The sequence below is a fragment of the Balaenoptera acutorostrata genome, chromosome 12 (assembly GCF_949987535.1).
Source record: "Balaenoptera acutorostrata chromosome 12, mBalAcu1.1, whole genome shotgun sequence".
Taxonomy (NCBI): Eukaryota; Metazoa; Chordata; class Mammalia; order Artiodactyla; family Balaenopteridae; genus Balaenoptera; species Balaenoptera acutorostrata.
Window position 1 is genome coordinate 36,047,830 of NC_080075.1, and position 14,783 is coordinate 36,062,612.

The window sequence follows — 14,783 nt, forward strand, 5'->3', positions numbered from 1 at the left end:
ATACAGCCACTATGGAGAACAGTATGGAGGTTCCTTAAAAAACTAAAAATAGAACTACCATACGACCCAGCAATCCCACTACTGGGCATATACCCTGAGAAAACCATAGGTCAAAAAGAGTCATGTACCAAAATGTTCATTGCAGCTCTATTTACAATAGCCAGGACATGGAAGCAACCTAAATGTCCATCGACAGATGAATGGATAAAGAAGATGTGGCACATATATACAATGGAATATTACTCAGCCATAAAAAGAAATGAAATGGAGGTATTTGTAATGAGGTGGATGGAGTTAGAGTCTGTCATACAGAGTGAAGTAAGTCAGAAAGAGAAAAACAAATACAGTATGCTAACACATATATATGGAATCTAAGGGAAAAAAAAAAAAAAAAAAGGCCATGAAGAACCTAGTGGCAAGACGGGAATAAAGACACAGACCTACTAGAGAATGGACTTGAGGATATGGGGAGGGGGTGGGGTGAGATGTGACAGGGTAAGAGAGTGTCATGGACATATATACACTACCAAATGTAAAATAGATAGCTAGTGGGAAGCAGCCGCATAGCACAGGGAGATCAGCTCTGTGCTTTGTGACCACCTAGAGGGGTGGGATGGGGAGGGTGGGAGGGAGGGAGATGCAAGAGGGAAGAGAAATGGGAACATATTGTATATGTATAACAGATTCACTTTGTTATAAAGCAGATGCTAACACACTATTGTAAGGCAATTATACTTCAATAAAGATGTTTGAAAAAAAAAAAATCTCCATGAGATTCTTGGCTTTCTTGCTTTCCTCTTTCCTTGTGCAGATGCAGAGGATTTAATGGGGCTCCAGTCAGAACCACTTACTAGGTACAACCTGAATCCCTGAGTCTTGCCTGGAGCAGAGCTGGCTGACCTATACCAGTAGAAAATTAATTGCTGTTGGGTAAAGTGGCTGATAGATATCATCATCATCCTCACCACCACCACCACCACCATCATCATCATCATCGTCATCACCATCATCATCAACAGCCTTATGTGCCTCTCTAATGAATACATACATCTTGAAGAAAACCATTTGACAAATTTAACGCCTTAGTCTTAAACAGATTAAGTAGTTTGCTCAAAGCCCCACAGTTGGTTAAGTGGCAAACCCAAGTCTGCATGATCAGATTTAAGTTAATTTCACCTCACAGCTAACCATTAACCTATAACCTGATTGCCACCATAGCTCTGGAATCAGGATACCTGGAGATGTTTTAGGTCAGTTAGAAAGGTCTACCAATTGCCCTCTGGCAGACTGAAGAGCAATACGAGATGAAATGTAACTGACAGGTATCAGGCAGAGGAGGAGGAAGTTCTGTGGGACCTCTGGCTATTCATTCAGCCTGAGTGTATCATTTTGCACCTCTAATAACCCCCACTGAAGGGTATCAACCACATCTTTACCACTTCCACCCGCACCCAGCCTAATAAGACCAAGCCCTGCCTCTCATGCAGCCACAAAACCCAAAATGGGGAATTCAATGATTTGTTGAAAAAGGTCAGGGCTAGTTCTTAAACTTGATGCACTAGATGGGGTTAAGAAGAGAGGTCAAGTGATCCAACCTCCTACTTCAAGAATACTCAAATTGGGTCTGAGTTTTCCACTGGATAAGTTTAGAAAGCCCTGTCATTTTTCCTGTGAGATGAAAGAAACACCAAGAAGAGGCAATGTACATTTTTCCTTTGTTCTTTATGGCTTATCTAAGCATCTGTTTTAAAAGGGTATATGAGAGCAAGCAAAAAAAAAAAATGGCCATTTTTTAGACTATAGCTCATTGGTATTAGATTGATCACTTTTGATCCACCAGGGTTTCAGCTTCTAACTCCGGATTTCTACTTTCCATTCCTGCTTCTGGCCCCTTGGTTTTAGCCTTTGCTTCAATGACTGCTTTGGATTCTTTAGATTTCAGCTTTACACCCAACTCTTTGCTCAACCTCTGATTTTTGGAAGTTCCTTCGTCCATAGTGGCTCAGTGGTATTGCCCACCAATCCCTACTTCACCCCCCAGAAAATTGCAGAGACTTTTTTTTATCAGGGAATGAGAATTAAGACAACAGAGCACTAGTGAACATAAGATCCTGTGGCCTTAAAACAGGTTCAAATTTCAGTTCTTTCTTATCGGCCAGAACCTATATCATTTGTCACAGACTTAGTCAGAGCAAATGACTATTGTCTTCAGATTCCATCAGCAATATGGACCGGGGGCTCAGCCAGAGGCTAGAGCCTTTATCCTCAAGCTCCAAATGGGGCTCACTCTTTACTGATGGTGATATTCGGAACTTGATGGGACACCAGATGTTCCAGCAGCCTTTCCTTAATGTGAAGCTTCTCTGATCAGAAAGCTAAGTGGCTATATTTGCATATGAAACTGTTTTCTATGGCAGTGCTGGGAATATTAAGTGGTGATATTCCATGGAGCTCTGGGGACTTGAGTCCTTAGCAGTGATTTAGGAAGACCCGTTGCAGATGACTACAGTGAAATTGGCAAGCTGTGCAACTGATGGCCTTGATGGGGTCCTGAGGAGTGTCTCTCAAGTCAGCTAGAACTTATGGCCTTGAATTATTCTCAGTGTTTCCAGGATGGATTAAAAGATGATAAAGACCCTCCCCTAAAGGAACTTACAGTCTAGTTGTGTAGGTAGGACATACACACAGGGACATTACAAGGTGACATATGTGAGCAAGGTGAAAGTGTGGGACAGAATGTTTATGGAAGCACTGAAGGGACTGAAGGTGAAGCCAGGGTCATTCTGCTTGTCTTTTTTCCCATGGACCCAAAAATCTCCCGATAAAGTAAAAAAAAGAGGCATCAGTATCTGACTACTCTTTGTTGTTTATTTCTAAATTCCAGATGACTTCGTCATGATTTTCAAAGCTGACAATAAACCAAATGTGATTGCTTTGAATATGCAGAGGTGAAAAATGAGCTACGCCTTCTTTATTAGGGATTTAGAATAGTACTTTTATAATATAAACCCTGTCCTGTGCCTATTCCGCCTGAGACTTTTGGACAGTCCCTAAACCTTAGTGCTTGAAGGCGTCAATTGTCACCTCTTGTTTTATCTTCCTACTTTTATTCACCTGCATATACGTTAGCACTTACAGTCTAGTTAGAGGTCTTCATTTTTGTGGAAGAATCTAAAGTGGTTAACAGGTTTATTCAGACCGAATTTTTATGGTCAATTTGATTGGATTGACAAGTATCAGGCAACCTGAAAACTTTAGCTCTAATGAATGTAATTTTGGCTGTATGTTAATTCTACTATAATCTTGGAATTTGTTTTTCAGACTCCAGACATGAATGCTATAGAAAAACACAACTATATGGATCATAAGCCAAATACAGACACAGAAATGAGGTACAGTGCAATAACACTGCTCAGGTTCTGAAACAATGAGGAATTCTTTTGAGGGATTTTGGACAATGTGGAGAAACAGTTACCAAAGCCGCAGGAATGCCAGGCCTTAAGCCCAGGCTACAGAATCTGAGTTTAAAGAGATGATGATGGATTGCCCAATTCTTCCCTAAGACCCTTCTCAGAATCCCATGGTGAGTGAAGCCCTGGTCAACACGTTTTTCACAAGGTTGCGGTAGTAACTGAGAATGAGCAAGGATAGGGAATAAAGTTGAAACTAGAACGAAAGGGAATGAACTATGAAGATGGGCTCAGTCCCTTAATCTTTTAAAGATATTTTCCAGGTGGAGCGACTGAGCTGTGTAACATTTCCAAACGTGTAGATAAATCTCCTCATCTATCATGATGTCACCAACGACCCTGAAAATCTGCAATCCATGGTTCATCGTGAAAACATTTCATGGATGCTTTATTATTTTTCATGAAGAAGGGTAAACTCAGGTTTTTGGAATTTGGAGCTTGCTCATTACGGGCTCAGGCTGAAGTGCAAGTGTGTTTGAATTCAACCTTCAGCATGAGGATGTTTGAGTATAAAGCTACAAGGTCCTTTATTAAATTTAAAATCGTGGGTTACGTGTTGAATGGCCTGCATTCCATCCCATTGTTTAAATTCATCAAATAGTCACTCTGGAATTATTTCTAACAATTGGGATGACTTCATTTGTGTTTGTTTTCCTTTTCTATTAATCCATGACAAACTGTGAAATTTGCCATTTTTACCATAACCGGGCCATGAAATTTGTCATCTCTCTCTGTAATTTACATGGAGCCTTGGCTATAGATACATTTCAGGCCGGATGATTACTTTCCATCTGATGCAGAGGACAGAACAAAGGAAGGATACACACAGAATAGAACACAAACAAATTCAGAGCAGACATCCGGAAGGGCTTTCTTCCCCTTTTTTTCTTTAATGCTGTAAAGTCCTCTAAAATGTGCCGACTGCCTCCCAGAGAAAAAAAAGTTGATGGGACAAACTAAGGCACTCTAGTCAAATCCAAGAAACAATACAGTGGCATTCCGGGGAGAGGGGAGAACTTAAAAGATGAGATGTCTTGACAGACTGGAATGAGTTGGAGGGATGTGGGGTGAAATCATATGAGTAATATGGTCGGGAGGCATCTGGAAGCGGAGTTTCAGAGGCATGCCACCATAACAGTATGAGAGTTTTAAAGCTTGTTCACAAGCAATTGTTCCTAGGATGGTGAATTTCCCCTTCTCTTTTGACTCCCTCTTCTCCAAAATTGAACATAAATTAGTTTCTTCCATGTCAGGTGAATGAAAAGTCCACTGAACCGTTTGAGTTGAAAATTAGATTGGACATTTTGCAAGGAAGTTTTTATATCTGTTTCTAATGATCTTCTTCTTGGTTGGGAGAAGGAAGGAAAGAAAAGAGTTTTCACTGTCCCTTTGCCTGATGTGCAAAATACAGCATCTTCCTGGAACTATTGACTTCAGCAAGCTAAGCTCTGGCAACGGCTAACCGACCACTGAAAGGAAGGTCGCTCAGCCAAGTAAATGCCCTACTTCTCCACTGTAGGTATGACTTTGGTGTTGTGAGGTTCCTTTGAAGGAGGAGAATTATGGCTCTGTTTGACGGTGGCTATGAGGCTAGAAATGAAAGGTATGGGAAGGAGGAGACCTCTAAGAGATATCTCATTCCCCTGTGTTCCCATCTCTTCCTGACCAGAGGGAGTGAGCGAGCAAGTGGGTATCACATAATCACAGGAGCCCTAGGAGACTGAAGGTTACTTAAAAAGATACATGCAGTTACTTAAAAAGACACTTTTTTTTTTTTTACCAAATTGCATTCCAGAATGGATATACCAATTTACATTAATAATAGCCTGTCCACTTCACTCTCACCAGCACAGGACATCCTCATTTTAAAAAAGAACTCTTACTCTGATAATTTTAAAATAAAAACAATGGTCTGCTATCTTACATTTCACTTTTGTGACTACCAGCGAAACTGAACGTTTTATATTTCCTTTATTGTAAATCACCCCCTATCCCTTTATCTCTCCTGGTGTGGCAGCCATGAGAAGGTGCCTCCCAGGCCTCCCACTTTGAAATCTGTGGCCTTATTTACGCTGAGGCCACGCCTCCTGGGCTGTTTCCTGCCAATGACCGCGTGTGGAGTGCGGTGAGGATACTGAGGCAGACCCATTCCTAGGAGACACCGAACTCCTTTGTTGACTGACTCTGACTCCCCTATGACTTTCTGACCCTTCCTTAGACTAGAAGGCAGTTTACACCCTCTCTCTCCATCTCTGATGCCCTCCCCACCTCCAGCCTGCTGGGCTCCCTCCTGATTTCCTTTCACACAGGCTGTTCCCTTAATGTTATGGGTTAAATTGTGTTCCACGCAGGTTCGTATTTTGAAGTCTTAACCCCCCAATACTTCAGAAGCTGACTGTATTCAGAAATAGGGTTGTTGCAGATGTAGCTAGTTAAGATGAGGTCACCCTGAAATATGATGGGCCCCTAATCCAAAATGATTGATCTCCTTCTACAAAGAGCACCATGTGAAGATACAGATACTTACAGAGGGAAGATGAAGTGAGGTCATGAGGAGAAAACCATCTACAAGCCTAGGAACCCCTGAGACCACCAGAAGTTAGGGGAAAAGCATGGGACAGACTGTCCCTCTCAGCCCTCAGAATCAACCCTGGTGACCCCTGGGTATCCAACTTCTAGTCTCCAGATCTGCAAGAAAATAAATTCCTGGTGTTTAAGCCACCCAGTTTATGGTATTTTGTATGGCAGCCTCAGGTAACTAATACACCTAATAAAATCCTCCCATTTTTAATCCTGTCTTATTGTCTGCTTCTTGGACGCCTGAACTAAGATAAGCTTTACATGACCTTTTAATATATTGAATATTAAACCTCTGTCATATCTTGCAGATATCTTTCTAGCTTATATGCATTTTAATTTAGTTTATATTATTTTAATTGACAAATAATGTAAACTTTTATGTGTTTAAATACTCAACCTTCCCATGGGGTCTTTCTTTTCCTCCCTTCCTTCCTTCCTTCCTTCCTTCCTTCCTTTATTTCCCTCCTTCTCTCTTGCTTTCAAGTCTTTCCCTGCTGGAGAGATGATAAATATTCACCCATTTGGTTTTTTGCTGATTGTTAAGGTCTGGCCTTTACATTTAACTCTTGAGTATATTAAGAACTCTGTGTGTGTGTGTGTACTGAAATATGAACTCTGTGGTATTGTACCCAGTCTTTTCTCTTTTCTTTTCTCCTTCAAAATATATTTAGCTATTCTTACATATATATTCTTCCATATGAACTTTTGAAACAGTTTTCAAGCAAGCTAAAAGAGAGAAAAATGCTGTTGATGCTTTTATTGGATATGCTTTAAACAAACAAGTCAATTTGTCAATAATTAATAGGATTACAACATTTAGTTTTGCCATCTGAGAACATTATGTCTCCAATTATTCAATAATTAGTTTATATTTTTCAGGAACTATTTGCCATTTTCTTTACATAGGTTTCTTGCACGTCTTACTAACTTTAAAGTATTTTACGGAGTTTGCTTTTATAAAGGTCATATTTTTCATGATATATTCTAACAAGTATGAAGAAAAGTTATTTATTTCTACATGATCATATCCTGTTCAACCACTTTTACTAAAATGTCTCATTAATTCCAATTTTGGAGACTTCGCACATTTTTTAGACTATCCTCCGTGGTGGTAAATCTTTTAGAAACAGGCTGTGAGAGCTGGAAGATTCTGAAGGTCACCTTACCCTCTCATTTTATAGGACCCATTAGGGAACCCCAGCACCAAGCTCCAAACATTATGAAATGAAGGCCTTGGAAAGGCCCCACCCCATCTTCCTGGAGATTCTTAAACTAAAGATCAGACAGTTCAACATACAGAAATGATTTAACATTTGTGAATAATCATAGTGATAAAATAACAGTAACCATTTATCAAGGTTCAGGCACTGTGCTAGGTGCTTTACATGGAACAACTCATTTTATTCTTACAACAATCATTTGGAATACCGTTGTTCAAGATTATTGGCAGATGTGTTTAGCTGGAATGTCTGTCCTCTTCATACTCTGGCTGTCCCTCTATCCAGCTCTTTTTAGGGGCAGAAAGATATTAGCAAGTGACTTGTTAGGCTTCTGTGTTAGCCTTAGTTGCTATGAGTCTTAGTCTATTATTAAAAATTGAAGGAGTTGAGCCAGGCTTTTTATTGCCAAGAACAGGTTTCTCATCAGCACCCCTGCACAAAAAAACAAAATACAGTAATAAAAAATGTTAACAACTATTTAAAAGTTTTCATTGGCTAGATAAGCATGCCAAGTTAAAAAGAAGTTGAATTTTAAGTATATTTTGATCCTATGCTATGTACCCTATTAGAGACTTTTTAAAAATACCATGATGGTTTCTAACCAGAAAGAGTTTACATCTAGAGTGATGAAAACCATGTGATGGAAAGGACTTGGATATTATCTGGTCCTCCTCCTAACTGATGCTTGCCTGATCAATGCTTGGCTAGTCTATTCTGGAACAGCTTTCTAATTGAGAGACTCCCTTCTGAAGTCTGTCTCCTGGTGTCTTCTACCCACTTCTACTCAAGTGCCTTTTGTAGTCCCAAAGGGTAAGTTAAATTTTTTAAATATTTGAAGACAACCACCACGTGCTGCGTTCATCTTTCTCAGTGAAATCTCTTTTCTTCTCTGGTCCCCACTTCCCTGAAACGTTTGTCATGTGAGCCCCTTTTCCTTCCCGGACTCCGTTCTCTGAACATGGGTCTCTTTGTCAATATCCCTCTTAAAACGTAGGGTCTAACATTGAACAGAGTTGTTATGATGTGGTACAAACAGTTCACAGTAGATGGGATGTATTGTGTCCTTTGAACTGGATGTTACACTTCTATCAATATAGTCAAAAGTCCCATTAGTGGTTTTTTTTGGTTTTGGGGTTTTTTTTTTTTAGCAATTCCTTTACATAGTTATTAATCTCATTTCCCATGTAACTTTTGATTCTCTACCTTACTCCCAATTCTGTTCCTCCACCAATATTTCTCATCTTAGTAAATATCCCCATGATTTACTCAATTGCTCCAGCCAACACCTGGTTATCATATTTGACTCCTCAGGGCAACACACTGGTATGTCCCATCTTTGTTTCCTTCCAAGGATATCGCCTCTAGCATACCTCTCCAGTCACCTTCATCTGTCTTCTGGGCTGATAGGATAGCCTCTTAACTTGTCTTAGGGTTTCCTTTCTAGGATCTTATTTAACATATGCTCCACAAAGCAGACAGAGCAATCTTCTTAAACTGTAAATCACATCATGATTCTTCTCTACTCAAAACTCTTCAGGATCCTCCAATTCACACAGACAAAATCTAGTCTTCTTTACTGCGGCTCCAAGACCCTCTGTGATTTTCTTACCTATCCTACTGCACTCTTTACTTTCCTCTGCTCCAGCCACTGGGTTACTCTTTCTGTTTCTTGAACACACAAAGCTTTATCCTTACTCAAGACTCTTGTACATGTTGCCTCCTATGCCTGGAATATTCATCTCCCTAGATCCTTTCTTGATTTGTTCCCTTAACTCATTGCTGCTCAAATGCTACCTACTCAGAAAGTTCATACTTGACTACTCTATCTAAAATAGAACACTTACTTCTCCCCACACTCACATTCTATTTTCTTATTCTGCTTTATTTTTCTTCTTGGCCCTTACCACCAACTGCCATTATATGTTTATTTGTTCATTTGTTTAATTTCTGACTCTACCACTAGAATGTCAGATCCATCAAAGTGGAAACTTTGTCTTGTTTTTTGCATAAAGCTGCCCAAAATAATTTCAGACACATATTAGGTAGTCCCTGTCACTAGTAGGTTCCCGACTCATATTTTTAATGAATGAATTATTGAATGAATAGGTTGTATTGAGTCTGTAGTCAGACAAACTCTTTAGGCCTCGTTTTTCCTAAGATCTCCTCTATGCATTTTGGTTTCCTAAAGGATTCAGTAATTTTATCTTGAGTGCATAATTTCTTCTGAGCTACAGGATTTAAATTCATTCCCTCCAGCTTGCTAGTCTTATATTTGACTCTTGACTTCAACTCTATTTTCTCTCACTTAAGTTTGTCCATACTCTTCTTTCTAGTCTCAGCATCTTTCTCTTTGACAAAGGTGAAATCTGGGACATTTTATTTGATTTTGATATACATTAATGTATTACCAGCTAATGAACTCAGCAGGATCTGTCTCCCTTCCTACTCTTGTTTTAGAATAGCAAATCAAAAAAATAACTTCCTTCCTAAGCATTTTCCCTGAAGTTTTCCTCTTTCTGGGCCCACTTCCTTTGGAAAAGCAGAGTTTTTAATAAAAGTGAAACTACGAGAGAATTGTGTAAGATGTTTTACAATTAGGTGATATAGCACATAGACTCTAGGCCTTTCAGAAAATGAAATGAGTCTGAAGAACTAAGAAACATTTTGTGTAGGATGCTTCCCAAGTCTTAAACATGCTGGTATATATTAAAGAGTAGAATCGTAGATTTTTAGAAACAGTAATGTTATAGATAGTTTTAAAAGAAATAGCAGAACTTGGTCCTGGTATTTCTGTGAAGCCACATGTCTTAGCTGTGCATGGATTTTATCATCAGACAAAAAGACATCAGGATCCATGCGAGGTCAAGGGCAGAGTGGCAGAGATTGTTCAAAGTTTTCAGGTTGGCAGACAGCCTTGGATGTACTCTGGGAGGGTTAGGTCAGTAACATCACGGCAGCAAGCATAACCTAACCATCTTGAGAGATTAATGATTCGCTGCTCTCCTAGCCCAGAGACCCAGCAACAATTTTCTCAAAATAACTCCCTGTATAAAGGGCAGAAGCATTGTGTGTGTTTGTGCATGTGTATGGGTGAGTTTGTGAGTATATCCCTACTATGAACATACATGCCTACGTGTACCATAAGGGAAGAGCCTTGCTCTTTTATTATAATAAATCCTTATTTTTTTCTTTCTTGTTTCATATATCAGTGAGGCCCTCCAGTCTTCAAAGGCCTTGTCAGATTCATTGTGATGGCTCTAAATAGTAGGGAAAAAGTAGTGGGTTGAAGCATTTGAATGGGATGACCCTTCAGCTCTAGTGAATGTTGATTTGGAGTACAGGAAGGAACTGAGGAAGACTCGGGGGGAAAGGGGTCTGACGGACACCTTTGAGGGTTTTTTTTTTCATAGTGACAGCTTAATCTACTGGTAAAGTTGGCTGATTGGTGGTAAACCTCATGGAGCATGAAAATTATACCACATGGCTAAGTTTTGCTTTTTCAACAACTGTGCAGTTCGGCTGACCTAAGTCTCATTTCCTGTTTCCATTATGGTTGTTAGTCCCAATTCCTTTCACATCTGCACCCAGACATATCTTATTCTGCAACCCGCCTGCCCAGCTGGGCTCTGGGTGACCTCATTCTTGAGATGAGGCCTGCAAGCTGTGCTCAAGATGGACGGCCCCTGACGATGGGTGCAGGGGTTCTCGGCCTCCCTTTGCTCGTTGTGCTGCACTGGGCTTTGCCAAAGCTTCTCAACATATGTTTGTCTGGATCTTTTCAAGGTTCATGCAGCTCTGTTTTAAATATTTAACCTTATATGAGGATGTCTGAGGCTTCCTGAAGTTATTCCTGTGATTTACAAAAGAGAAGAAATCTGATCGTACAAATCTGAAGAGAATGATCAAAACACCAAATGGCAGTCCACTCATTTGCTGTCTTTGTTTTGGGAACTTTATGGGCAGAGAACTGAGCTCTCCTTTTTTGCCCTCCTTGCCAGTTTATCTGTCTATGTGTATCTATTGCACATCGTAAGTGCTAGGTACCAAGGTAGATACGAAAAAGCAAAAGTCTTAGAAACCCACCTTTGAGGCATATGGTCCTGTTGAGAGATATGATTGACTAGTACGGATTAGTGTTAAATAATATTAACAGCAAACAGTTTTTGAGTGCTGATTCTGTGCCAAGGTTTAATGTTATCTTTATTTTAGGGGGGAAGGGGGTCATATAGTGTATACTTTTTTTTTTAATTTTTAATTTCATACTGGAGCATAGTTGATTAACAATGTTGTGTTAGTTTCAGGTGTACAGCAAAGTGATTCAGTTATACATATACATATATCTTTTCTGTTTCAAATTCTTTTTCCATTTAGATTATTACAGAATAGCATTACCTAGAAATGTATCATCTCATTTAATTCTCATAACAATCCTATTAGGTAGGTGCTGTCTTTCTCCCATTACTCAAATAGAGAACCTGAAGTTGGCATGACTGAGGAACTTGGCAGGACCACTCTTCCAGGAGAGCCAGGATTCCCACTCAGTTCTTTTTGAGTTCACAGCCAGCTGGGGCTCCAAAGCTCCACATCTTCACTCGATGCTGCAGCTTCTCTCCAGTGCCAATCTCTAGAGTGCAGAGTCAGCTCCACTGGAGTGAGGAGGAAAAGACCTGTGAAGGTTGGAGTCATTACTGGACTTTTCCCACTTATACACGGAAGTGGGACTTGGGCCTTCATTCAGGTTATTTGGAGTGAGCCCCGAACTGGAAGTAACTCACATCGACCCAGAGTTAAATTCCTGAGTCTGTTCCCAGTGTGTTCCTTCTAAACCAACATAATAATATTAACACAAATGAATATATTAAGAGATGGGGGCTTTGGTTGTCGTCATCCCGATTCCTCCCACTGAATCTACTTTAGATTATGTGGATAATTTCTTTCAGTTTAGAAGTTAAATCAATGTAAGAAATGCAGACTCTATAAGTAACTCTTCACATTCTTTATTTTCTTTTGTAATTTCTTTGTAATTCTTTTATGATAGTGCAGTGATTAAGAGCGAGGGCTTTGAAGTCACACTGCCTGTATTTGAATCCTAGCTCTTTCACTTACTGGTGGTGGTCATACCCTCTCTGTGCCTCAGTTTTCTTATTTATACCTACCTTATAGGATTGTTAAGAGGATTAATAAGATATATAAATCTTAGAAGAGTGGCTGGTGCATAGTAAATACTTAATGCATGCTGGCATTACTGTTAAATAATGGTTGTTAGTTATTACTGGTGGAGGTGATTGGGCATATCTAGTTCCTTCTCAGTGACTACTAGCATCACAGGTGTTCTCTAAATATTTGTTGAATAAAAAACACAAAGATTTTATTTACAATGTGATTCGAGACTTTGAGGCCAAAGGCAATAGTCACAGAATGAGTCTGAATTCTGAGGATTCTGTGTATTTTAAATTTATAGAATGTCGGAACTGCAAGAATCCATACAGGTCTCCGGTTTTAGCCCTGCTTAGTTTACAGATGAGCAAACAGAAGTCAAAAATTCACACCACCCCAGTGAGGTGAAAAAAAATTAAAAAAATAAAAAAATTTAAAAAAAAAATAAAAAAATAAAAAATAAAAAAAAATCCCTGGGCAGGATTTTTATCCCCATTTAGGAGAAGCTAATAACAAGGGTTCTCAGCCTTGTAATACTCCAAGGCACCTCCAATTAGTTAATTAGATGGCATGTAAAATTCTCAAGACACATTGAAAGTACTGTTCATCTTGATTCTTGATTAGAAGTAAACATCGACCATACAGAATTTCTCAAGAGATGTTGATGATAATCAGTAAAAAAAAACCGGGGCGGCCCCACTAACTCCAGGGGCCGCAATTCCCATCATCGTCATCTATAAAAATGGTACCCTCTTGAGTATGCCCAACATAGCTCTGGCCCTGACTGAGAATTGTCTGCAAGGGTTGATTCCAAGATTTGTTGTATTGGTTATAACATGGTGGCAGGTATAGCCACACTGTGAACCAGATATAGCTCCTATTCATTTAAAACAAACAAACAAATGGACATTCATTCAGCAAATTTACTGAGGACCATGATCCAAGAACTAAACCAGGAAATTATGGATGTCCTCATGGAGCTTACATTATCATGGAGAGGTATGAACGGTTCAGAAACAATGGACTGGTTTGATAAAAAAAAAAAAAATTAATTTGAATTATGTGATTCAAACAACTAACTAGTCAGCCAGTTAAATTTCTAACAGTGTTACTATGTGTGTTGTAAGGAAGGCACAATGTAAGTAGAACATATACCTGAGAATACACCATGCCAGGAATCTATTTTTTTATAGTTACTTTGCTTCATTTTTCTTCTGAAGATGAAAGTCAATATTATTTTCTCTTAAGGTAATGAGGTAGTCAACAGAAATAACTTGAAGTCTTGAATAAAGTAAGTTGAAAACTGGGTAAAATTTGAAATTGCTAAATAATGCCATAGATTTCAGAGATGTTTAAACATATGCTCAAAATTCCCAATTTTATGCAATATTTAACATTGTGTGATTAAGCCAGATTAAATCATATCAAAGACTAGTATTTTTATAACTCATTGGTTTTCCTCACTCAAGTCTACTCCCACCCAATTTGCCTACCACACAGCAAATTTGTGGCCTTTGATCCATAAATACATCTTTTAAAAAATTAATATTTTCTTTTCCTGTGAAGTGAGTTACTAATCCCTTTATTTTTTCAGAGATATTTCGAAAGAGAACTTGGCAAGTTTTGGCAACCAGGATATGCTTCAGTAGATGAATAGATAAACTGTGATACATTCAGACAATGGAATATTATTCAGAGCTAAAAAGAAATGAGCCATCAAGCTATGAAAAGTCTTGGAGGAAACTTAAATGCATACTACTAAGTGAAAGAAGCCAGTCTGAAAAGGCTACATACTATGTGCTTCTAACTATATGACATTCTAGAAAAAAATCAAACCATGGAGACAGTAAAAAGATGAGTGGTTGCCAGGGGTTAGAAGGGAGGGAGGGATGAATAGGCAGAACACAGAGATTTTTTAGGACAGTGAAACTACTCTGCATGATACTATAATGGTGGATACATCATACGTTGGTCCAAATCCATAGAATGTCCAGCACCAAGAGTGAACCATAATGTAAAGTATGGGCTTTGAGTGATAATGGTGTGTCAGTGTAGGTTCATCAATTGTAACAAAGGTACTGCTCTGGGGGATGACATTGATAATGGGGAAGGATATGCATGTAAGGGGGCAGGGAGTACATGGGGAATCTCTGTCCCTTCTGCCCAATTTTGTTGTGAACCTAAAACTGCTCTAAAAAAAGAAGGTCTGTTAGAAAAAGAGACAGAGAAGTTTGGACTATACCTGCGTGTCATTTTCATAGTTCCGTTAGCCAGAACTTAAGAAAAAAAAAAAAAAAAAGAACATTTGAATCCATGTAAACATTTTGATTGTTAAATCTTAAGTATGTCTTAGTAG